Source organism: Ursus maritimus, unplaced genomic scaffold (genome assembly GCF_017311325.1).
Source record: "Ursus maritimus isolate PB19 unplaced genomic scaffold, ASM1731132v1 scaffold_10, whole genome shotgun sequence".
Classification (NCBI taxonomy): Eukaryota; Metazoa; Chordata; class Mammalia; order Carnivora; family Ursidae; genus Ursus; species Ursus maritimus.
The window spans coordinates 72,036,165-72,062,726 of record NW_024423344.1 but is presented as its reverse complement, the minus strand read 5'-3'; the positions used below and the strand labels follow the sequence as shown (position 1 = coordinate 72,062,726).

General features: G+C 36.7%; 1 pseudogene; it reads left to right on the top strand.

The window, feature by feature from the left end:
* Nucleotides 1–673: 673 nt before the first annotated feature.
* The window catches only part of LOC103657632, a 27,904-nt pseudogene continuing 2,015 nt past the window's right edge, over nucleotides 674–26,562 (top strand).

The window sequence follows — 26,562 nt, the reverse complement described above, 5'->3', positions numbered from 1 at the left end:
GATCCGTGTTGTTCATTTTTTCATTCTTTCTCCAAAACACAAGCATTCCAGGCTCAAGTACATTGTTGTATCAGCCTGTTGTATCACTGAATTAAAGCTATTTGTAAACTTTGAACATAACAGATGTTTCTTACATCTGCATAAACTGCCAGCCTTTGAAAAAAATCATTCAGTGTGCATTTGGTGCTTTAAGACTGCCTCCCTTCAAATATTTACTCTGTGCTACAAGTACTTGAAATTAACACTGTCCCCTAAGCTGGCGGATACAGTGCCCTCCCTCCACTGTCCCAAGTTTGCCCTGGCCCTCTTCACCTGATTCCGTATTTTTTATACCTCCTTATTCTCACATTTTTCCTGTTTACCATATTAATACTTACCTGAGATGTTTTCCTCTTCTTGAGGACATTTCTTTTTCTTAGAGAGGGAGACAGAGAGGGTGGGGAGGGGCAGAGGGAAAGAGAGGATCCCCCCGACCCGGGGCTCTACCTCACAACCCTGAGATCATGACCAGAGCAGAAATAATCCAGTCAGACACTTCACCGACTGAGCCATCCAGGAGCCCCTTGAGGACCCTTTACTAACTTCTTTTAAACAAACTAATACTATGCAAAGAACTAATAAGATAAAGCATCAGTGTCCTCCTAATGCAAAAGTTCCACTTTATCCTCCTAGGATGGCATTTGCTGCCACTTCTCAAAGATACAGATGTTGCTTCTTAAAACCAAGATCTTGGCGATACAGTTCCCTTCAAAACCCTCCTTATGCAGCGAGGCCACAAGAACAACTCCCACATGCCCAGCGCAGAAGGCTGCAGTATGTGGATGTCTCTATCAATGAGAAGACCAGAAGAAATATTAAAAATAGGTGACAGTTGCATGTTACTCTGGACACTTTGAGTATGACTGTTAGGGTATTCATTCAACAAATGAGGAAACAGAGGCTGAAGGTTGTTAAGGGACATTGTGTCTTCAAGCCCGTTGAAACAACTTCCCATCACAGCCTTAGCTGCGTTATTACCCTTGTTGGCTAAGCTGTGATCAGACCCAGAGCTTGGAGTAACCCTTGCAGGGGACACACCCAGTTTGGACTGTCTCCCCGGTGGTGATCTCCTTCATCTGGCACTGAATGCTGTGGTCTCCCTAAAAGACGGTGACGGCCTTTGTGCCCTGTCATCTCTTGCGGCAGACGGAACACTCTTTGGCAAGACTATGAGAGATGACAGCCAGCCCTGGGAATCTGAAGCCATTGTCCCTCTTCCTCGGTGGTCTGATAATGAGCTATTACTTCTGCTTTTTATTGTATCTGCTCAATTTTCTTCTCAATGCGTGTGTTTTCTCTCCACCAGTTTTTTAAATCTGATCCCACATCTGTTTTTTTCTTCCACCTGTTATCAGCCCCACTTGAATGATTCCAGGCTCCTGGGCCAATCTGGAGGATTGCTGCCTTCTTCTGAGTCTGCAGTGCTAAGAACTGCATTTACAGCTAGCGCGCCCAGCATGCCTTCTCCCCAACACAAAGACAGGTACTTGTAAACTGGAACAATTTATCCCACGTTGACTTCACGCGGTTATCCTAAGCAGGACAGAAATGTGTCTTTGAATTGCATCTCTTTGAAAAGAATTGCTTTACCTAGAGCAGTAATCTGCAAGGTGGTTACATAAGCCTGATAACATCTCTGGGAAAAGAGAGTAGGGATCCCCCTGAAGGCAGGACTTTCACTAGAGCACAACTGGAACTCATTGAAAAATCACAGGATTTCCTAACTTCCAAATGCTGAATACGTTTTATATAAGAGGAATTCAAAATTTTCAAGGTCGGTCCTCTAGTACGAGTTACGTGTATTATAAAAATAGAACGTTTTTAGTGTTTTTAAAGTAACAACACACATTTAAAATATAATTTGATAAAAATTAATACAAAATGGAATGCAAATGTTCAGTTGAAGGAGGTTAAATATATGCATCTCTATATGTGGATGGTGTCTAGGCAGTATATATGCACACACGTATATAAAGGTTATTATATACACACACACATGTCTATCTATATATACACATATATATTGTATTATTTATATAGGCATGTAGGTTCTATATGTATCATATGTATTTATTTTATAGTCACCTACTTATTAAAGCCATTCATGTGTCTTATATTACAGCGCTTTGTAAATACAGATGTAATAAAATTATTTAGTGCCTATATCAAAAATTATAGAGACTGCTAGTCTATTTTATTTTAAGAACTGGATAAAGAGAGACATTCAATACCCTTCTCCAGCCCCAATTTTCTCTCCGTTAGAGACAATCTATTTAAAATAATTCTCTTAAATCAACATGAGAGAGACATTCCCATTGTTCCCAAAAGCTTCCTTCCTCTTTTTATTTGGTATTTTTTTGTTTGTTTACTTTGTGTTTTTGGTTGGGAGAGCAGTCTTTGTTTTTTGTGGCTTTTCTTTTCCCTTCTTTCCACTAGATCTGCTCTGCTGCCTGTCCCTCAGGTGTTCCTTCCAGAACCTTTTCTAAATGCAAAAGCAAATAAGAAGAAAAATGTCAGCTTCCATGGTTGGCAAGACAACAAGGCTCAGAGGGTCGGAAGCAGGTTCGTGGCAAGCAGCAGGCTTCTCAAGCGGGCCCTGGGCACAGGAGAGCTGGTCCATGCCTGCAGGTGCACGGAGCTCCGAAAGAGCTCTCCCTTCCCAACACTTTTTGTTCCTTTTGTTTATCAAATGCTACCCCATATGGGCTGTCCCACAGTACATTTCTGTAAGGTTAGAACCCAGCTGTGTCCAAGAAATCAATAGAGACAGGAAAGCACATGTCTAAATATGCTATTTTGTGTGGCCAAAGAATTTTATGGTATCATGGGTATCATGATTTAACTAGTGCTCCCCATGATTTGCTTTATTTGACACTCATGAAATTTGCCTCAAAAACCCATCAGAACAAGTTTGAGTAGGGGAGTATCATAATGTATCCAAGTATGAAAATCATGAACTACCTTCCCAAGTATTTAAAACACTGACAGAAAATCACTGCAAACTAATCAGAAGGTCTAGTGTACATTAAGAGGAAGTGCTATACTTTCTCCCACTTGCACCTTTTCTTTAAACCTTCAAGAGCAATAGTTATTAAAAGCAGCAGTGGGGATTTATTGAATTAATGTAATTCTTCATGCAAAAAGGAGAGGGTCTGGAGAGTGCTTTGATTTTGCTAGAATTTCTTGTGGAAGTTTTAAAAAAACCCTGAACAAAAAAGAGCAACTAGCTTTTAGGATGGGCTGAACTCAGACTATAAAGTTTTATTTTCTACCACCATTGTTGCCCTAAAATGTATTTTATCAATTTGCCCTTCCCTGACCTTTAGGAGGATCGTGGGAAAATCCAGTAGCTTTCTGGTCATTTTAATTCCAATCTGGTCTCAATTAAAATTGTAACTTGTCATCCATCAGATACCTCTGTCCTATCCCTTCTGAGACCACCCTGGAGCTGGACAAGCGATGAGGAAAGGGAGCAGCCGCCATCTTTCCTTTCCTTTTCCTTTTTTACCCCCATTTCCACTGCCTCTACCTCAAGGCTAGAGTAGTGGGGGAGGGAATTCAAAGGAAGAGAGAAAGATCTACTTTGGACCTTGAGGGCATCCCCGTTCACCGCTGCCCTTTGTTTCTGCAGGCCCCTGCGTGCCTTTCTCAGTGCTCTTTCCTTGCTGACACTGTGTGCTTGCTGAGGGCCCCTTCGCTTCCTACCTTCCCTCAGCCCTGTCCAGGGTAAGACATTTGGGATCACCTTGCCCCGGGAGGTAGCTACTCTTCGTCAGGTTTTTGTCAAGATAGTGATAGCAAAATTACCTGCCGTAGAGGCCACCTGTCCCAAATAAAAATAGAAAAGTCCTTGTCCCATGAAGTGCTTGTTTCTTCTGCTGCTACCTTTCTTATCGCCTTAACTTTGTGGCTCATCCAGTCGGCTTTCTGTTTTTGGCTTCTTCAGGCTTAAGACAGACACCTGTATTTTTATGTACACATTTCTATTTTATGTACTTTATGTATGTATGTTTTATATGTGCTTTTCTATCTATCTTATTCTCTATACAAATGGAAAAGTAAATGTTTAAGACTTTGTTTTTTTAGAGCAGTTTAAGATCCACAGCAAAATTACAACTTACAGAGATTTCCCACATCCTGTCTGCTCCACAATTGCATAACTTCCCCCATCCTCAACATCCCTCACCAGAATGGTGCACTGAGAACCATTGATGAGCCAATATTGACACCTCATAATTACTCAAAGTCCATAGTTTACATTAGGGTTCACTCTCGGTGTTGTACATCTATGGGTTTTGGCAATGTGTAATGACGTGTCGCCATCATTATGGTATCTAAATATAGAGTATTTTCATTGCCCTAAAAAGCCTCTGTACTCTGCCTATTGATTCCCCCAATCCGACCCCTGGCAACCACTGATCTTTTTACTGTCTCCATAATTTTGCCTTTTCCAGAATGTCATATAGTTAGAATCATACCATATGTAGCCTTTTCATATTGGCTTCTTTCCCTTAGTAGTATTCATTTAAAGTTCTCTACATGCCTTTTCATGGCATGACAGCTCATTTCTTTTTAATGCTGAATAATATTCCATTGTCTAGTTGGACCACTGTTTATTCATTCATCTACTGATGGACATCTTGATTGCTTCCAAGTTTTGGCCATTATAAATAAAACTACTATCAATGTTCATTCCAGGTTTTTCTCTAGACATAAGTTTTCAACTCCTTTAGATAAGTACCAAGGAGTATGATTGCTGGATTGCATGATAGGAATATATTAAGAAACCACTGAACTATTTTCCCAAGTGGCTGCACCATTTTGTATTCCCACCAGCAAAGAAGAGTTCCAGAGCCCAACGAGTGATGCACATTAAGACAGTTCTGTGGCGGATCTCAGAAATGCTTTCTCCCAGAGACAGGAATTAAATGTCTAAGAGATTGAAGTATAATGCAAACCTCACATTATTTACACTTTGACACCTTCTAAAATGTAACAGGTGAATGTTATTTATATTTCTTGTAAATTCTCATTTTTACAAAAATTTATTAACAACATGAGAAAAATCGACATCCAAATGAAATGCCAAATAACAATTTTAAGAATAACATAGAAATCATGTAAAATGTTCTGAAGGAATAAGAAAATGATAAATTTTGTTTCAATGACATGGGATTATATGTACTTTATGAACACATTTCTATTTTATGTATGTATGTTTTATATGTGTTTTTCTCTCTATCTTATTTCAAACAAAGGTTAAAGTTAGAATAATAGCTGGATCTATGTTTTTCTGATGAGTAATTACAAAGGACTCAGTCAATGTCATATCAAAATCAAGGATTGCTTTCAAATTCTGGGCTATGTCTCATCCTGAAGATTATTATTAACTAATCACAATTGGCAGAGGTAGAAAACAAAGGATGAATTCATAGAAACTATGCAAACAATGTATAGATGTCATATGGGCTATGAGAATCCTGGTTTGCAGGACCTAAACTTGGTTCCGTAGGAATATACAGTAAGAAAACAAGTGACCTCATTGATCTGGAAGGACTCCTCATTGATAGTATTTTGTCATCACTTCAAACCAACCTTTAGCTTTGTGTAGCTGCCCTGGGAGTTTCCTGTGACCTATACAAATGCCCTGTTGAAGCCCTCCTGAGGCAATACCAAAGTCTGAATTATGATATTAAAGCTTACATCATTTTATTTTTTGCTATGGAAAAATATTGTTAATAATTGGGATCCTGAAACTGAAGCTAGAAAGGAATTATGAGGGATATTTTTCCTTCCTCATTAAGGGGTAATGTGTCCACAGCAAGGTTTGGCTTAGGGCCATGGTCACACCAACAGTGAGGAGAGAGTGCACTCTGGGAGCCAATGTGTCGCAGTTTGTGCGTTTGAACAGAAGGCCTGGCTATACTTCTCTGCTCAACTAAGTTTCCAGATGCTCTCAGAGGTGCATTGTTGGAAAGGCCATGGGCTAGGGCAGCAACTTGTAAAAAACCTCTCAGGCTAAATTAATTATACTTCTGAAAATGGTGGAAGAAAAGAAAACAAATCAAGAAAGTGTGGGATCTGGGGAAGTAATTTATTTTTGAATTATTGCTGGGGAATTCTTAGGTGATACTAGGGCACCAAAGAAAGAAATATTATCATTGATAACTAACTCTTAGTGAGGACCTACTGAAGTGTAGCTATAACCTGATACCAAACTTAGGTCTGCAAAGAATACAGAAGATCTATATGCCAAGATCTCAGGGATACAAATTCAGGGAACTTATAACCACTAAATAAATTAATTACCCTAAATAATTAGACTTTGGGCCCATAGAGCATGAACTGTGCCTTTTTCATATTGTCCTAGTAGGCAGTCTGTAACTGGGACAGTAATCCAGGCTAAAGTCATACATTTTGTAGTAATTGTTATTTCTGAATTTTAAGAGGAAACCATAGGTGAGAAAGAGGTCAGTCTTAAGAAATGTACAAGGTCTAGGGTTTTATTCTAGTTGCAAGTCAATAAGTTTGCTTGCCACAGTTTCATAGGTGCTAGCAGAAGACACAGGGCTCCCTGATAAGAAACAAGCAGCAGTAGCCAGCTTCACATCCATTTCTGTCAGCTTGCTATGCCATTCAGATCCCACAGGATGACACAAGTGGTCCATGATGGACAGTTGCACATGCAGTAGGTTGCATTGCAGAAGAGGAACACATAGCTTGAGAAATCTATTGTTTCTACAGGAAGAGAAGTGGGTTTGCTCTTTGTTTCAAGGGAGATTTCACCTCAGCCCTTAGAGTCATTCACTGAAAACACAACCCAAAGAAATTGCCCAAGGAAAGAGTGGTCAAAGCTTTACACTCTTGATATGCCTGTTAAGAATGTACAGGAAGATCCATGGCAGATGGGTGGTCCACCCAACTATTGCCCAGGGAGAAGTTAGAGGAGAAATGGTATGTGACTAGGAGTAAGACTTAGGAAACACCAACATTTAAAAATATTTGGAACAGATGAGAAAGGAGTAATAGGGGAACAGGAGAAAAATCAGAATTGTAAAAAGAGAGATAAGGATGAAAACAATATTCAGGAGGTAGCAGTGACGTTTTGATCAGATATGACAGCAATCTGCCCAGCAAATACACAATACTGAACTCTTTGGAAATTATTTGGAGAAGTAGTTTGCAATTTTTTAAAAATTTTGTCTCAATATCCCTTTGTATGGTTAAAAACTTTTGAGGAGCTGAGAGCTTTTGTTTATGTGGGTTATATCCACTGATAGTTAAAAGTTGAGTGTGAGAAAAATTTCAAATATTTATTAATTAAATCTTTTTAAAAAGCAATTAGTTGGTTTTACAAAAAATATATTTACTAAAACTAAAAATTAATGAGAACATTACTTTTCACTTTTGGAAATCTATTAAATGTCTCTCCTAAGATATCTTGATTATTATACCTGCCTCTATATTCTTTGTGTTACCATAAACTATTTAGATTAGAGTATATGAACAAAATCCAGCCTCACAGAGATATGTGGCTGGAAACAGTGGGGATGATATAAATAGCCTTTTTCAGATAAGTGGGGGTATTCTTCTTAAACACTATACCAGAATTTGCAAAGGGGCCACATTTAAATAGAAGTTGAAATGTGGAAACAGAAAAAATCATTTTTTGCACTGTTACATTCAAATTCATTGGTCTATTTTCCACTTTGAATGAATCTTTTAACCACAAATGATTATGTAACATCATGCACAGATCATTTGGAAAGTATTGTTTTATTGAGTAATGCTGATCCTTCAAATGTTGACATTCCAATATACAGTATTAAATATCACGTTAATTAATTTCACCCGCAATCATCAGAAAAGTACTTAAGAATTAGATACACCAGTCTCATAGTGGTGGATACAAGCTTTCCAAATGTTTAATTTTCATTTGAAATCTCGAATTTCATCATTGGCAACAAGTATTATCAGATGTTTTTCTTAAAGCAACAGCTTTGATTTCTTTGTTCACTATCAAGAAAATGTCCACCAAATACTCAGTTCTGAATAACATAGTTGTTCTGTCAGTCTTCCTTCCAAGTAAAAATGCTGCTTTATGGGGAAAAAAAACAAAACAAAACAGTTAGTTTAGCTTGCAACTCAAAAGTATAGGAGCCCGGATACAGTCATTGACCTCTGTTATGTAGCAATAGCGCTTCATGAGAGTTTCCATCTCATTACATGTCATTACTAGGGAGTTAGAATTAAATGAAAGGAATAACTTTTATGTTTCATCTTGGACATTCTCAAATAATTGGTTATTTGTTTTGTTTTGTCTTCCTTACAAGTTCCTGGCAATCAATACAATGACTACTAGTATTTTGGTGCTATTCCCATGATTCATGCTAAGAAACCAGCAGTTTTACCCAAATTGCTTTTGCAACATCAGTACAAACACCATAAGAAAGACAACTAACATCTTGGTATTATTATGAAAATAGTTTGACTGTTACAATGAATATATCTAGGGGATCCCAAGGGTATGAAAACTTTGAGAACTGTTATTTTAGAAAAGTGAAAAGGTGAGTATATATCTTCCCTTCCCTCAATTACTAATTTAGTTTTGTTGCTATTGTTGTTTGTTTTTGTACTTATTTTAATTTCTCTGTTCTCATCTTCTCTCTCTTCATACGTGGTGTGAGCATGTTGGAGTTACTCAGAGTCTAATTAAAAATTAAAGAAATACCTAATTTTATTGCAGAAAATTTTTAGCTATATTTGTCTTCCTTGATAGTATTTTTTTTTTACTTTATATTAATAGAGTAGACTTTTTAAAATTTTTATTAAGACTTTATCTTTAGAGTAGTTTTAGGTTCTAGTTTTAGTTCTAGTTAAGCAAAACCCAGGTGAAGGTACAGAGATTTCCCCCACACATGCACAGGGCCTCATTCTCAACATCCCCACCAGAGTGATACATTTGTTACAATCAACCTACATTAATACACTAGTCACCCAAATTCCATAGTTTATATGACAGGCTTATTTTGAGGCTCACAGAAGCTCTGACCCCCTTTTTCATCTGTCTTTCTAGTCTTAGGAGTAGTGGTTTGTCCTGTATTCTTCCTTTTTTATGGATTCAAGAAGAGTTGTTGGTTTTCCAGTCTGTTCAGCTTTTTATTTGTTGTTAGGATGGAGTAGTTACTTCCAAGCTCCTTACATGCAGAAGCAGAAACCACAAGTCATAATGGAGCATGTTTGAGAATATATCTCCTCTGTTTTGAAGACTGATCTTCTGAGAAGTCTTCAGTTTCTAGTTAGACTAAGAATGTTTCTGAGTCTGTATCTATAACTACCTTCTCCATATTTAATAGCCTATTTAAGTAAAATAATCATAGATACTTCACCGGAGCACATCATCTAATCTTACATATGCCAGTATTTTAGAGGAAGGCAGAAGGATCAACAGCAAGACCACAGTAACTCTCATAATTTTTGACCATGAGGACTTGATAACTAATTGACATTTATTTTTTTGTATAAATCCATCTGATTAGCAAACCATGAATTATATGTATTAGTTGAACTTAAAAATGGGACATATATTAACACAACAGATAGAAGTTGCATCAAATTAGAATATAAAAGGATGAGGGAGTGGGGCACCTGGGTGGCTCAGTCAGTTGAGTATCCAAGTCTTGCTTTGGCTCAGGTCATGATCTTATGTGTAAAGAGATCGTGCCCAGTGTTGGGCCCTATACCCAGTGCAGAGTCTGCTTGAAATCCTTGTCTCTGCCCTCCCCCGACCCCTGTTGCCACTCATGTTCTTCCTCACTCTCTCTCTCAAATAATTCAATAAATAAATTTTTTTTAAAAAAGATGAGATAGAGCAAAGAGCCCTATTTTTGGGTTTCCCTGGAATCTGGCATAAACTGAATATTTACAGAAAACAGAGATCATTTCATTACATCTTGAACAATTAAAAAAAATAAAGGATGTTATTTATATTTAATATAAATATAAATATATTTTTCATATCTCTTGGATTAGATTAATATATTTTAGAATGATTTAGTCATAATAAATATTATTTATATTTATATTAGGAAGCTTATTCATTACCAAATACAATTGAAAATATAATAGTTAATGGTTTTTCTGCAAATGTAGCAGGATAGCATTTTGAAATATTATTCAATTGACTGTTTTTCTCTTTCCTAGTTCTGTTTTACCTTGTTGTTCCTCCACCATTAAAATAATACTGAGTTATTGCCTTGAGAGGAAAGACACAAAGAACAGAATATAAACTAATAATCGGATAATTGATTTTGACTTCCAAAACAGCTTTTAAAATTCAAAGCTGAGGCATAACTTGAATATACTTTTGATTTATATAAATGTGGAATTGGAAGAAAGAAAAATGATTTGGATATTTCAAAAAATAATTTAAACATGTACAACACAGAGAAATGTAAATAATGGGTATTAGAGTAGGAAAGACAATATGCAGATACAGTAAGTCCTCTTCCCAGGCAGATAGATGAAGGTCTCAATAGATTAGAAGGGAGAAGAAAGCTGTAGAAGTGACTAGTCTTTACAGCCTGATGGTACCTGAGAAGAAGCCCAACACTGCCATCCGTTGGATCTGTCCAGTGGGAATGGCTGGGCCTATATATGTTTAAGGGAAATCTGAGAGTAGAGGAGAAGTCTTCCATATGCTTCACCTGTAGCCCATGGGTATGAAAACCTTGTAGAGGAGCTCCACATTATGGTGCCAAACCAGTAGAATAGATAAGGCTATGGACTTGAAGGTAGCTTCAGAAAATTCTGATAATCTTGACCTGCGTAGAGAAGGAATCAAGTCCCCTAAGAGGGGGGTGTGGCAGATGCTGTTTTCCAAATATGACTGCAACAAGTACTCTCTTTCCACATGCTGTTTTTGCTATGTGACTCTGACAGGCCTACCATCAAGAAGAAGGGTCTGTGTTTCTTCTTGAAGCTGGTGGGCTTACAAACAGTAGAAGTGACATGATGGGATTCCAATGCTAAGTAATAAAAGGCAAACAACTTCTGCCTGTTTCTCTTCAATGTTTTTGTTCTTGGAACCCAGCCATCTATGCTGTGAGGAAGACCAAGCAGCCAAGAGAAGCTACATGTAGGTGTCAGGCCAACAGGCCCAGCTGAGGTTGCAACCAACAGCCAGCATCGACTTTCAGACATGTGAGTAAAAGAAAAGTCTTTAGATGATTCAAGTCTCCAGACTTCATATATTCCAGATGAAGCCCAAAATAGCTCAGAATAGAAACAAGCTGTCCCTGCTGGGCCTTTTTCTGAATTCCTTGTTCTCAGAATCCAAAAATATAATAAAATAGTTGTTTTATGCCATTAAATTTGGAGTATTTTGTCATGAAGAATCAATAACTGGAACTATCAGGTGGGGAAAAGGAGAGAGCTGAGAGTGATTATAGAGGGGAAGAACCTGGTCTTGGATGAAGTAAGCAAAATATCTAAGTGCCTGGACTTACGCCCAGAAGTCATGGCAGGGTCCTTAGCATCAGGACCAGATTCCATGGTAGGCATCCAACACCTGGCTAATTGAGTTACTTAGCAAGTGTTGTCATGGACAGAAGATGATACTGGGACAGACACATATTCTGATGCCCTGACAATACCATTATTTGTAGATACTTAGAGAAGCTAAGGAAGAATGGAAGAAAATCTGAAATGGAAAGAATCATAAATTGACCAAGTTTCATCTTGAAATATCCACATTTAAATCATGTATTTGAGTTGGGATGATTTAGGTTTTCTTTGCCATTTTTGGATTATTTTAAATTTAGTCAATGAAAATAAAGTCCCATTTTACCTATTTCAAATTTTAATTTTATAAAATGTCCCAAGCGCCAGCTAAATATTTTTTGGACATGCTTACAGAAATAGGCATTGCTCGGAGCAGATGATATATAGTATCACATTAGCCTTCACAAAGTTTCAAATTTTAATTGGGAAATAGTGTTTAGATTGGCAAATTCAGACCAAAGTTTCATGTCTTCAATGGAGCAAATTTGAATAGAAACGAACAGCTCTTTCTGCTTCCACTATTTTGTTTTATTTTATTTTATTTTATTTTATTTTATTTTATTTATTTTATTTTTACTTATTATTGTTAATTATAGTAAAATACAAATAAGATACACTTTATCACCTGAATTTATTTTAAGTGTACAACTCATTCGTTTCTGTTTCCACTTTTAATGATTCATTCTGTACTTTAGACCTCTCGAGAGATCTCATATAAACTCTCAGAGAGGGGTCTTAAGAAAAGAATATTAATTTTACTCATAAATGACAAGTTAAGTTTCTGATAGTGATAATGGAGCCATACCTATCTAATCAGACTCCTCTACTAAATATTCTTTGGGACTTGTGGTAAAGTTAATGAGATAAATAGCCTTGATTGGGGTGCATCTGTGACCCTAATCCAAAATAGAGTTAATGGGCCTGAATGGGAGTTAAATCCAAGAAGCTCAATATATCTGATAAAACCAGATAATAAAATACCACTAGGGACACTTGCTGGACTAAAAGTTATAATTGTCAATATGATGTAATAAAAAATGCTGATTTTATAACAAATCTCATTTGCAGCCAAATTCTACTTATTTGACATCAGCCTAGTTCATGGAACTCTTATGTTCAATTTAAGAAAAAAAATGAAGTATCAGTTAATTATTTTATTTGAAACCTCCAGTTTTAGGTAAAGCTCTGGAGATTCCTTCCCCAGTCCTGCGTGATCCCGGAGGATGCTGCATCCATGGGCTGTCATCCTGTCTTTAACACTGAGCTCCCTAACTTGACTCTTTCTGACTACAAAGTTCATCTCCATTCTGTTCTGGGATTTGGGGCTTTAGTTCTATGGCACCAGTGTTTCTTGAACCAAAGTAATGCTACCAGGGAAAGAAAACTGCGAGATTTAGGACGTTGTAGTGCACAAAACCATTAGCTGTGCGGAACACTAGAAAACCTAGACATTTGGAGAAATTATGCACATTGTGAGCAGATGGATTATAATATTTATTGTCTTGTAGACAATAAAATGGAAGTTGAGTTCTGTGGCTTCTCAATAAATAAATAAATAAAGACGTCATACATACAAATACTTAACTATACGCCTCCCCTATATTGTGATGAATGAATTGCTAATGGTTGCTTGAGCTCAGTTCTCATTGAGAAAAGGAAGAGGAAGAGATAACAAGTCATATTTCAGTTTTCTATCCAACTGTTAAGGGAGATGTTGGGCAATTCAAAGGTACTGATCACACTTTAGGTTCATTCTTACTAAGTCCGGAAAAGAGAAATATGTATGGATAATTCCTAGCATTTTATTTTAGTAATTTTTGAGCCATAGATCCCTTTGGAAATCCAGTGAAGTTCAAGGATCTCTAACATTTTTCCCCCCAGGTTTTTATTTAAATTCTAGCTAGTTAACATACAGTGCAATATTAGTTTCAGGTGTAGAGTTTAGCAATTCATCACTTACATACAACACCCAGTGCTCCTCACAACAAGTCCACTCCCTAATACTCATCACGCATTTAGCCCAGCCCCCTGCCATCTCCCCTTCAGTAACCATCAGTTTGTTCTCTATAATTAAGAGTCCATTTCTTGACTTGCCTCTCTTTCCCCCCCATGTTCATTTGTTTTGTTTCTTAAATTCTACATATGAGTGAAATCATATAGTATTTGTCTCTCTCTGACTGACCTATTTTACTTAGCATGCAATGGGAAAAAGTCTGTTCAACAAATGGTATTGGGAAAACTGGACAGCTATATTCAAAAGAATGAAACTTGACTACTTTCTTACACCATACACAAAAATAAATTCCAAAGTGATGAAAGACCTAAATGTGAGACTTGAAACCATAAAAATCATAGAAGAGAACACAGGCAGTGACTTCTTTTATATCAGTCATAGCAACTTTTTCCTTGATATATCTTCTGAGGCAAGGGAAACAAAAACAAAAATAAATTATTGGGACTCCATCAAAATAAAAACCTTCTGTACACTGAAGGAAACAATCAACAGAACTAAAAGGCAATCTATGGAATGGGCGAAGATATTTGCAAATGAAATATCTGTTAAATGGTTAGAAGCCTTGATAAAGTCTTAATACTTCATATTTGCCTTTGTTTCTTTTGCCTTTGGAGACATGTCTAGCAAGAAGTTGCTGCAGCCAAGTTTGAAGAGATTGCTGCCTGTGTTCTCCTCCAGGATTTTGTTGGATTCTTATCTCACTTTTAGGGCTTTCATTCATTTGAGTCCATTTTTGTGTATGGTGCAAGGAAATGGTCCAATTTCATTCTTCTGCATGTGGTTGTCCAATTTTACCAACTCCATTTGTTGAAGAGACTATCTTTTTTTTCCACTGGATATTCTTTCCTGCTTTGTTGAAGATTAGTTAACTATAGCGTTTAGGGTCCATTTCTGGGTTCTCTATTCTGTTCCATTGATCTATGTGTCTGTTTTTGTGCCAGTACCCCACTGTCTTGATGATTACAGATTTGTAATAGAGCTTGAAGTCTAGAATTGTGATGCTACCAGCTTTGGTTTTCTTTTTCAACATTCCTTTGGCTATTCGGGGTCTTTTCTGGTTCCATACAAATTTTAGGATTATTTGTTTCAGCTCTGTGAAAAACGTTGATGTTGGTATTTTGATAGGGATTGCATTGAATGTATAGATAGGTCTAGGTAGCATAGACATTTTAACAATATGTATTCTTCCAGTCAACAAAATCAAAAGATAACCAACAGAATGGGAGAAGATATTTGCAAATGTCTTATCAGAAGGGCTAGTATCTAAAATCTATAAAGAACTTATCAAACTCAACACCCAAAGAATAATCCAATCAAGAAATGGACAGAAGACATTAACAGACATTTCTCCAAAGAAGACATACAAATGGCCAGCAGACACATGAAAAAATGCTCAACATCACTCAGCATCAGGGAAATACAAATCAAAACCACAATGAGATACCATTTCACACCAGTGAGAATGGCTAAAATGAACAAGTCAGGAAACAACAGATGCTGGCAAGGATGCAGAGAAAGGGGAACCCTCTTACATTGCTGGTGGGAATGCAATCTGGTACAGCCACTCTGGAAAACAGTATGGAGGTTCCTCAAAAAGTTGAAAATAGAGCTACCCAGCCAGTGGATCAGGATTGCAGTACTGGGTATTTGCCCGAAATATACAAACATAGTGATTTGAAGGGGCACCCTCACCCCAATGTTTATAGCAACAATGTCCACAATAGATAAACTATAGAAAGAACCCAGATGTCCATTGGCAGATGAATGGATTAAGAAGAAGTCATATATATATATATATATATATATACAAAAGAATATTACCCATCCAAAAATGAAATCTTGCCATTTTCAATGATGTGGATGGAACTAGAGGGTATTATGCTAAGTGAAATAATTCAATCAGAGAAAGATAATTATCATATGATCTCCCCCATATGTGGAAATTTAAGAAACAAAACAGAGGATAATAGGGAAGAGAAGAAAAAATAAAACAAGACAAAATCAGAGAGGAAGACGAACCATAAGAGACCCTTAATCATTGGAAACAAACTGAGGTTTGCTGGAGGGGAGGGAAGAGGAGTGGAGGAATGGGTCACTGGGTGATGGACATTAAGGAGGGCATGTGATGTAATAAGAACTGAGTATTATATAAGACTGATGACCTCTACCTCTGAAACCAATAACACATTATATGTTAATTAATTGAATTTAAATTTAAAAAGAAAAATAAAAAAAGAAATTATATTTGTTTTCTCCTGTTTAAAAAAAAAAGTGTTAGAATCCAAAATATATAAAGAACTTATAAAACTGAACACCCAAAAAACAAATAATCCAGTTAAAAAATGGGCAGAAGACATGAATAGACTTTTTTCCAAAGAAGACATACAGATCACCAACAGACACATGAAAAGATGCTCAAATCACTCATCATCAAGGAAATACAAATCAAACCCTCAATGAGATGTCACCTCATACTAGTCAGAATGGCTAAAAATAACAACACAGGAAACAGGTGTTGGCCAGGATGTGGAGAAAGAGGAACCGTCTTACACTGTTGGTAGGAATACAAACTGGTGCAGCCACTCTAGAAAAGAGTATGGAGTTTCCCCCAAAAGTTAAAAATAGAACTACCCTATGATCCAGCAATTGCACTACTGGGTATTTAACCAAAGGATACAAAAATACTGATTCAAAAGGATACATGAACCCCAATGTTTATAGCAGCATTATCCACAATAGCCAAATTATGAAAAGAGCCCAAGGATCTCTAACATTTTTAAATATATAACATAATAAGCATGAGAGTACGAAGAAAAGCAATTTATTGAAATGAAGCTAACATATTAACAATTTATTAACTTTTGTAATTTCAAAGTAGTGGTGAGTATACACAGTGTTTTTTGATATCATCAATAACTTGAATATAACATGAAAATGTCTAATTTCTATTGTAGATAAAGTCACCTAGAATTGCTTGGACTACTGTGTTTTATTGCTTACATTTAACATCAAATGAAATGCTAAATTTCAGTTAAAGGACAGTAAAAATAAAGCTGTGCTTTTTTCTCATCCAAGTTTATAAATCCCCAAAAGTCTATCCACAACTCTCTTAGTGTTTAGGGGGGCCCAGGTTAAGAACCCCTGAAATAATAACAGGCTAGAGCTTTACGCTATTGTAGAATGAACTGCTTCATGTTTCTCACTAATGTCAAGAAGAGCTGTTTATCATAAAATTCTAGCTACAGTCCCAAAACAAAACAAAACAAAAGAACAACAACAAAAAGAAAAAAAAAAAATCCACCTGCATCCACAAGCAGGAAACCAGTAACCCTGGGCTGGTCTAGGCTCAGGAAATGGAGGGCTACATGTCTTCAGAAAGGATTTTGGAAAATTTGCCACTTTCAGCTTAGAATACTTCCATATTTGAATAGAGTTAAAAACAACTGAAGAAAAGTCATAGACATATTAGGTGAGCCAGGTACCATCTGTGCTTAATCATATGTTCTTTTTCTACTGGTCCTTCAAGTGAAATTTCTCCTTGGGTTAATATTCTGTGTAAATTTAGCATGTCAATTACGTAGGAAAGGGCAAGTTACTTAAAGACTCAGCTCCTCAGGTTTCTCTTGTGTAAATTAATGGGTTAAGCTAAATGATCCTAGGGTGGACTGTAGTGGAAAGATAATTAATTTTGAAGTTAAGCATTAGTTAGTATTAATAATTAGTATTAGTGGGTATTTACCCACTGCAATACTATTAAATAAGATTTAAGAAAGTTGAGACCTAGTTCATTACAGAGTTGTTAAGAGGATCAAATAAGATAACATAATGTTTCTAAAAGGCACACAGTAAGTCTTAAATATGGGACTTCGTACTCAGACTCTGATCAGCTTGAGCTAGAAATGCCTGCTCTATGCACATGGAATCCCAATGGTTACTTTTAAATAAATGCTCGTTTTTGAAAATACTATGAACGTCAGGCTACAACATGCTTATGTGTTTTGTTTTGTTTTGTTTTGAGAGAAGAAAACTTTTCTGTAACAGCATTTCTCAAACTCACTTACATCAGAAATGCCAGAGTATGGAAGAGAAAGGCTGTGGAAGAGAGATGAGTAGCAGATTCGGGAAGCAGTGGATCCTGAAAGACATCGTACACCGTGTTAAGACACATAGTTGACAAATACTTTAAAATGTGAGGCAGAGAACTAAGACTGAAGCACTAAGACTAACACGGTTAGATTGTTAGTTTGAGTGAGGGCTTTCCCATATTTTTGTAAGCCAGAAGCACATAGAATAAATAAAATAAAATCTTTAAAAAAAAAAAAGAAATGATAAGTGCTAGTGTAAACAGACAAGGCTCCTCGGGGTAGGTGCCAGCTTGCAAGGCGGGGGGGCTACTCCCATAGCCTCCGAGCCCCACCCAGCGCCCAGGCCCACCCAGTAGAAACCTTCAGCTCAACACACCTTCAGGCCCTCGGTGGCCCCTTCCAGAGAACAGTGGTTGGCCCTTTGGTCTCGCATATACAGAGTAGTTTGATGATGACTTGTCAAACAAGCAGGACGGAGCACGTCGTATTCTGCTTTTTAAAATAGGTTCTCACCACTTAAAGGTATTATTTGAAAACATTCACAATGGGATCCTAAATGAGAGAACTTCTCCAAATTCCCATCTACTTCACAGTGATAAGGCAAAGAGACATTCTAGGCTAACTGCTAAAATTTAGTGCACTTAGCGATGAAAGGACATGTTCATGGGCTTTAAGGTCTAGGCTAATTTACACTTGTTATTATCTTTCTACCTATATGTGGTCGACAGAATGATGCCCCCCAAATATCCACCTAGTAATCCCCAGAACCTGTGACTATGTTATCTTACACGACAAAAGGGACTTTGCAGATGTCATTAAATTCGAAATGGATCCTGAGAGGGGGGAGATGGTCCTGGATTATCCAAGAGAACCCAATGCAATCATAAGTGTCCTGTCATATGTCCTTCTGTGACAGAGGAAGCAGAGGTGACACAGAGAGACAGAGATTTAAGATTCTATGCTACCATCTTTGAAGATGGAAGAGGGGCCAAGAGACCAGGCTTACACGTAGCATATAGATGCTGGAAAGGCAAGAAAATGAAGTCTCCCCTAGAGCCCCCAGAAGGAGCACAGCTCTGCTGACACCTTGATTTTTGGATTTCCACCTACAGATTATGAGAGAATAAATATATATTGTTTAATCCACTAAATTCAACATATTTTTTTAGTCACAATATTAAACTAATATAGCATGTGTCTGTGTAATACGATTTTATGTTTTTTTCCTCCCAGCTTAAGACATAACACACAGTATTGAAACAAACAGGGGGGCCTGGGTGGCGCAGTCGTTAAGCGTCTGGCTTTGGCTCAGGGCATGATCCCAGCATTCTGGGATCGAGCCCCACATCAGGCTCCTCCGCTAGGGGCCTGCTTCTTCCACTCCCACTCCCCCTGCTTGTGTTCCCTCTCTTGCTGGCTGTCTCTATCTCTGTCGAATAAATAAATAAAATCTTTAAAAAAAAACAAAACAGAAATACATATTGAATTGTCACTTGTGAAAGTACGGTTCCAACACAGAGCTCCAATCCCTCACCTCTAAGAAGAGTCAAGAGAAGATAGTTGAGGATTTGTACTCTTTTCAGCATTTAATTACTCATTTCCATTAAAATGTTATGAATTATCAGAAGTATCTTAAAAATCATTAATTAAATATTTCATGTTTAAAATTCTTTCTACGCAATGTTGATACTTTGCCTTTATTTTTGACACTTTGCCTTTAATAAAATGCATCATTTATCACATTTGCAGTGGAATATCAATGATTTCTTAATAGTTGGTGTCTGATCTTTTCTGGTTAACATTACATCTAGATTTTAAAATGTCACAGAGATAACAGACATTTAAAGAGAGATAATTTGGCAATGTGTATGATTGTGTGTGTGTGTGTGTGTGTGTGTGTGTGTATATAAAAAGACATCACATTGTCTACATCAACTCCCTTAGCTTTATCATTCTCTAATTCTGGGATCTTGAAAACCAACCACTTCCTCTGTACCTCAGTTTCCTCAAAATACTACCTCATAAGATTAGTGGAGATAATCATAGAGAAAACATACGTAAAATGATAGGAATGCTACCTTGCACATAGTAATCACTCTAAAACATTAGCTATTAGTGGTATTATTATCATCATCACTAGTATGTATTACCTCTAGTAATAGTGGTATTAATAGTAATAGTAATAATAGTATTACTAGTATCATCATTACTAGTACTAACAAAGTACATGTGTAAGTAACCTCAAAGCTCTTCCACTATCCAATGATGGAGGAAACACCCCTGTGACCATTAGTGGTCAGTTACCCTACTGTATCTTATCAATGGCCTGCATGACTTCACCAACTGGCTATTTACAATACCATTGATTTTACCATTGCCACTCACTGCCCACTCTTGCAAATTACTCTTCTTCTCATTCAATGGTAGGATTCAACAATGTAGGATCATTAAAAATATACTTTCAGAATATTGAGTTATTTAGATACTTTTAGCATTCACATTCACACTGGCTAAATGAGGATCATGTTTAATCTTCTTAATTGGAGAGCCAGAATTTTTAACCAACAAATGGAGAAAATCCTTTATACCTGGTTGCATGCATTGAACTATATTCAATTTAATAAGAAATTCACTTACCTGAATCAAACATTAATCACGTCATAACTATGTTGAAGAGATATTTTCCCTCTCAGAAAGGAGAATCTCAATATGATAATTTTGCAATTTCTGAATTGTATTGTTAAATCTCCAGTAACCAGGACACTAGACACCAATTGCTAGGATATGAATCAATATATCTGGAGTACTCATTAAGAGACCACTTACAATTTCATCAGAATTGGCAATTGACAACTTCTTGAACTATTGGCCTAAATGCCCTCATTACTGACATAGAACCAATAAGATATTACCTAGTAATTACAATGTGTGCTGCAAATATACAATTAGTTAAATGATTTAGTAGCCAAATGTAATGCACTCAAGAACTTACTTTCTTTGAAGTCTTTGAACATAGCTATAAACTGCTATAATCTCTCATTTTTCCAGATTTAGAGCTTTTAATTAAATATATCTTCTCATTTGAATATTAATTATTTTAACATCTAATGACACTTTTCAATTTACTTTTTTTTTAAATTTACATCTTGTCTCAGTATATAGTTAAAAGGGTTCATTCATTTTAAAAAACACTCTGCACATATGGTATTAAGTCTCCAGACATTTTTTTATAAGATTAATATATTAACGAGTGTATGTTAACAGGCCTAAGTTTAATACATTCTAGTTAATTTCACCTAGGACAGGTCAGAACACAACATATTAATTCCAAAAGAGGCAGAAGGAGAGACAAGATATATCAGGATGAAACTAATACCTGTTCCTCAATAATCATAGCCTGAAGCTTCGGCTTTCTTGACCAGATATTAGCATCATTTTCACATAGGTGCAGAATAGTTGGTTGGCTTCATTCCTTCACTAACTCTGTAAATATTTACAGATAATCTCAGAAGGCTGGAACTAATTCAGTTATTGGTAATATAAATAACTATTCCATTTGTTATACTTTATAGAGGGAAAATGGAAAAGTGATTTTAATACGGAGAGACTTCTGTTTTAGTAGTTTATTATTGCATTAGCACAGAATCAGTCCTAAGAAGGGCATTAAGAAATGACCCAATTGTTTTTATATCTTTGGCATGCCTTATAAAGTTTGACTCTAAATCTTTGCATTTGTGATGAGGGGAAAAAATAAAGACAAGGCTTTTTATATTGTACCCTTTAGACTTAGGATTGCTACATGTACGTACATCTTGGGGAAGAACTTTTCAGAGGTAAGGAAAGCACTGGGTGAGACAGAAGTGGAAAGTGAAGACCCATACCTTGGCACCCTGTGGGTGTGAAGCAGAGTAGACTCGTTTTGGACTGGGTGAGAATAAAGTCACATGTCATAAGATGCACCTGTCTTTTCTGATCATTCTTTAAAAAAAAAAAAAGATTTTATTTATTTGAGAGAGAGAGAGAGAAGGAGCAGGGGAAGAGGGAGAAGCAGACTCTCCACTGAGCAGGGAGCCCAACGTGGGGCTCGATCCTGAGACTCCAGGATCGTGACCTGAGCTGGAGGCAGATGCTTAACTGACTGAGCCGCCCAGGCACCCCTGACCATTCTTGATAACCAGAGTATTAGACTGTAATTGTCAATGGCTCTTTAATAATACTGGACAGGGCTTTTTAAACCAGGACTATTTTTTTTTTTAAAAAAAGCAAAATCTTACCTTGAAAATGGCTAAAACATACTTTTGGAATCACATGTGGTTTATTAAATGAATAACTGAATAAAATATTTATACATCAAAACACAGGTAACAGATAAAGTGATTCTGGTTAATCTTTGGTCCTGCTCGTGTAAAAATTGATGCAAATCTTAGGGCATCACGCCCAGGTGATATTCAATTCTCTCCTCACCACATCTCGCTTTGGTTTATTTTCTGATACTCAATTGCATGGACACTGTTCTTGTCCTAAATTGTTAGCTGTGAAAAAATTGACATCAGTACAAACTGCAGAGAACTCTTGACTTTTACCATCTGCTAATGTTCAAGGTTCAAAAAAGATTAGTATAGGGGCGCCTGGGTGGCACAGCGGTTAAGCGTCTGCCTTCGGCTCAGGGCGTGATCCCGGCATTCTGGGATCGAGCCCCGCATCAGGCTCCTCTGCTATGAGCCTGCTTCTTCCTCTCCCACTCTCCCTGCCTGTGTTCCCTCTCTCGCTGGCTGTCCCTATCTCTGTCAAATAAATAAATAAAATCTTCAAAAAAAAAAAAAGATTAGTATATATTTATATAATTCTAGCTGATTCATATAATGCTAGCTAAGCCTGTTACTCCTAGCTACTGAGACAATTTGTGCACAACAATAACGTGGGAGCATACATGCTCCTTCAACAAGCTCTCTGTGGAACAATGGACCAGCTGCCAGTTTCTTTAACTGAGAAGTGTGCCACTGGCATAGCTTACTGAGTTTCGTCTCATTTGGAATTTAATTTGTGCTGGGGCAGTAAGAGAGGTTTTGTAGTTCATTTGAGTTTTGGGTCTGAAGAAAAACTATTGCCAGCTTAGTAACTTTCTGATCAAGCTCCCCATAGCATCTTTGACTCTATGATACTTTCTGGATTCTCGTAGCAAAGATCTCTCCAAGCTGCTACAGTCAGAGTCTACAGTTTTCTCCTTACCTCTGTTATTCTCACTTCTCTCTAGAATTTAATACTAAGCATTTACCATTATACCTTCAGTGATAGGTGATGAATGTGTATACTAGTTACTTAAAAAAGAAATGTATTAATTAAATTTATTATTTCAGAAGATAATGCATGAAATTTTTTACTATGTAAAATATGTATCATTCCTTTTTTATTTCAAAAGAAAATGGCTTTTAGATACGTATAGATAGATGATAGATGATAGATAGATGATAGATAGATGATAGATAGATGATAGATAGATAGATAGATGATAGATAGATAGATAATCTCATTTTATCTTCCCCTTAAACCTACTTGATTATGTTGATCTGTGAAGGAAATTTAAAAAAATCTATCAGCTATACATGAATAAGACTGAGCCTGTTTCAGTAAAAAAAAAGACATTTTTTTTCTATTATTGTTACTTGATGAGAAACTGAACAACAGATTCTAAGGCTAATTGACATAAATTCTACTATTGAATTAATTCAATTTCCATTAAGGGCCTTATTGCTAAGCCTTGTGTTACGGCAATCATTCATTATCATAGGGAGACTTGCTCTATTATACTAGATATAGGATTTGTTCAAAATAAAATTATGGATACTATTTGGGAGATAATATAATACAATATCCCTCGGGATTAGCAAATAACATTTTTTTGAGACACTAATCCTTAGTATAAATTTGAGGCTAATAGCAAATTTTTCAATAAAAACCTTCAAGTATTTTATGGTTAAATAATAATTATTAAAAGAGATTAATTTGCTTTCTGCTTTTGTAAAATTCATTCAAGAGCATATGCAGGATGCTATCTTCCCTTAAGAACTGCATTTTTGTGTTATTATTTCCTCTAGAGAGTTCACTAAGTCTAGATAAATGCTGTATATTTTATAAACTGCCTTTTATATTTTGAAAATGTCTATTTTTCTGAACAGACTGAAAAAACCACTTCCTCTTCTAATGTATCATGCTAAAGTCTAGAGGACAACAGTGACTAGGTCAAAGGGAGCTTAAAGCAGCAGGATACTTCAATTAATAAGACAAGATAAATATTTGAGGAGCTTTAAAGGTTCATTTCTCATAAAGATTTAGATAACCATCATACGTTATATAATGACTTCATTTTCATAATCATCATCTGAAATTCCCTTCAAATTAAATATATATATTGCATGTAGATATATTTCATTTGACATATCCTCCCAATGAAACAATTACTTTGGTGCATTTAATGGCCTTCCTCCTAACTGATAGAGCTGTACAATGTTCTCCATTCTGCTATTAAAATATTCTAATTAAATCAGTCACCCTGGTCCCATCTGTTATATACTGATCTCATGCGGAGAAGCTGCTGGAATCTCTCCAGGGCAGTGAATGTACTTAGTTCCTTTCATGGCTCATTGGATGTCACACGCAGGAGGACCTTGTTCTTGGTTTGAAATTATAACTAAGGCTCCGGGTATACAATAAACCATAGTGAATGTTGCGGAGATTAAATCAGCTCTTTTTTCAGAACGCCTGCAGAGTAAAAACAATTGTGGTCCACGTCACTGTTCAGCAACCTACTCTTCATCATGGTCTATGAGAAAGGTCTGAGGAGAATTCCTGAATATTCCCTCCAGGTCTAAGCATGACAGGCACCGGATCCTAGGTCTGTAGGAACGTGGTGAATCTACCATCCAAGACTGGAGCCCACCAGGGCACCAGAAGTCAGCGCCAAAGCGAGACTCCTAAGAGCAGAAGACCTCTGTTCTTTCAAAAATCACAGCACCCTCCATGAGCATTTCCCAACAAATTTACTGATTTTTAAATTTTAATTTCTTGGAAATTGGCTATGGTTTGATGGTGGGGTAATCCACAGAACTTCGTGTGTATAATGTTCTTGTTAAAAGATGATAGTAACAATAGTCTTGATATGTTAATTAGGAGGATTTGGCTGACAAAATGCTGGTTTTCATAAGTGATAGATGACGAAACTATTTGTATCTGCATTTACTGCTGTTATTTTTCAGTTCTAACTTTTGGGTTCATGGAATGTGGATGTCTTTTACAAAGAAAAGATCTTATTTTTTATTACCATGTTTTAATAATTAGGTGGGTTAGTCTAGCTGATACTTCTGTTCCCTGAAATGTATGACTACACATTATTGTGATGATGTTTCATTACAAAGTTGACAATTCTGCTTATATCTCAGATCCTTTTTGGTGTTAAGAAGACCATGAAGTATAAACAAATAAATTTGTACAATATTTATTCAAACAGCTAAACATATAACTCTATCTATCTATCTATCTATCTATCTATCTATCTATCTATCATAAATGAGCATACTTTCTTCTCTCCCATCCTATTTTTTACTATTTCAAATATTAAATAGTTTCAAAGTTTGTTTTCATCAAGTCTATTCATGCATATAAAGAATCAACTGTTCTATCAGATTTTAAAATCCAGTGTCCCTATATGAGGCAACCCTTTGGCTCTTGTATCTGATTAAGTATTCACTTGTTTTTATACAAATTACATCTGTTGGTATCTATTGCCCTTCTGCTATGGCTCTTTCTTCCCTTGCCTTCTCTTACACATATATACCTTCATCTACCTTTTTTCTTGATAAGCTCATATCCCACCTTGGTTCTGATCAGTGTTCAGTGTTAGAGTTTATGTTATTCTACATCCTATCCAGACCTCATCTCCCATTTACTTGGCCCATTCACTTTCCACATCCCTAAAACTACCATTTCACTTCTCTCTCTTCAAACCTCTAACATCTTCCTTCTAGTCATCACTCACAGCAGACCTTGCTTCCTATTTTCCTGAGAAAACAAATGTAGGTAGCAGAGAAGTCTTCCAGAAACTTTCAGATAGGACACATTGACCCCACATCCTCCACACTCTGCCCTGCCTCCTGTAAGGACAGGTGAATCCCCTGCACCCATATGTTTGCCTCTCCTCCTGCCCAACAGACCCACTCCCTTTGGCCACACGAGGCACTGCTATAGCACTTCTCCATTTTCTGAATTTTCTACACTTCTACTGGATCATTATGATTATCAAACACTTTTCTTCCATTTTTAGAAAGAGGAAACCCTCTCAATACATTTAAAGTCAGTTCCCATATTTCTCTGCTTCTCTTCCTCCTACCCCCAACCCCCATTAAGGCAAATCTCTATAAAATGTTGTCTGGACAGACTTGCTCTCTTCAACTGAACTCTTCACATTTTCTCTTGAATCCTCCTCAATCATGACTTCATTCTCACCATGCTTGCAAAGCCATTAATAGGAAGACTAATTCCCAGTTGCCATGTGACTCGAACATCAACATTTGGTGTAATCTAGCTCTGAAACAGTTTTTTCCTTTGGATTCCAGGAAACACCTGGTGTTCTAGCCTTTGTTTCTTAGTCTGCTTTTCTGATCTCACCTCTCATGCTCTGACCTCCAAATGCTGGTAAGCCCCAGGACTGTCTTCTATTCACACTCAAACCCCTCATGACATTACCTAATCTCATGGCTTCAGATTTCCATCTCTAGCCTGAGCCCTTCCTCTGAATTCCAGAGTGTTGCATTCAACTGCTTAGTCAACATTTCTACTCAGATGTCTAGTGGATGTTTCCAGCTTACC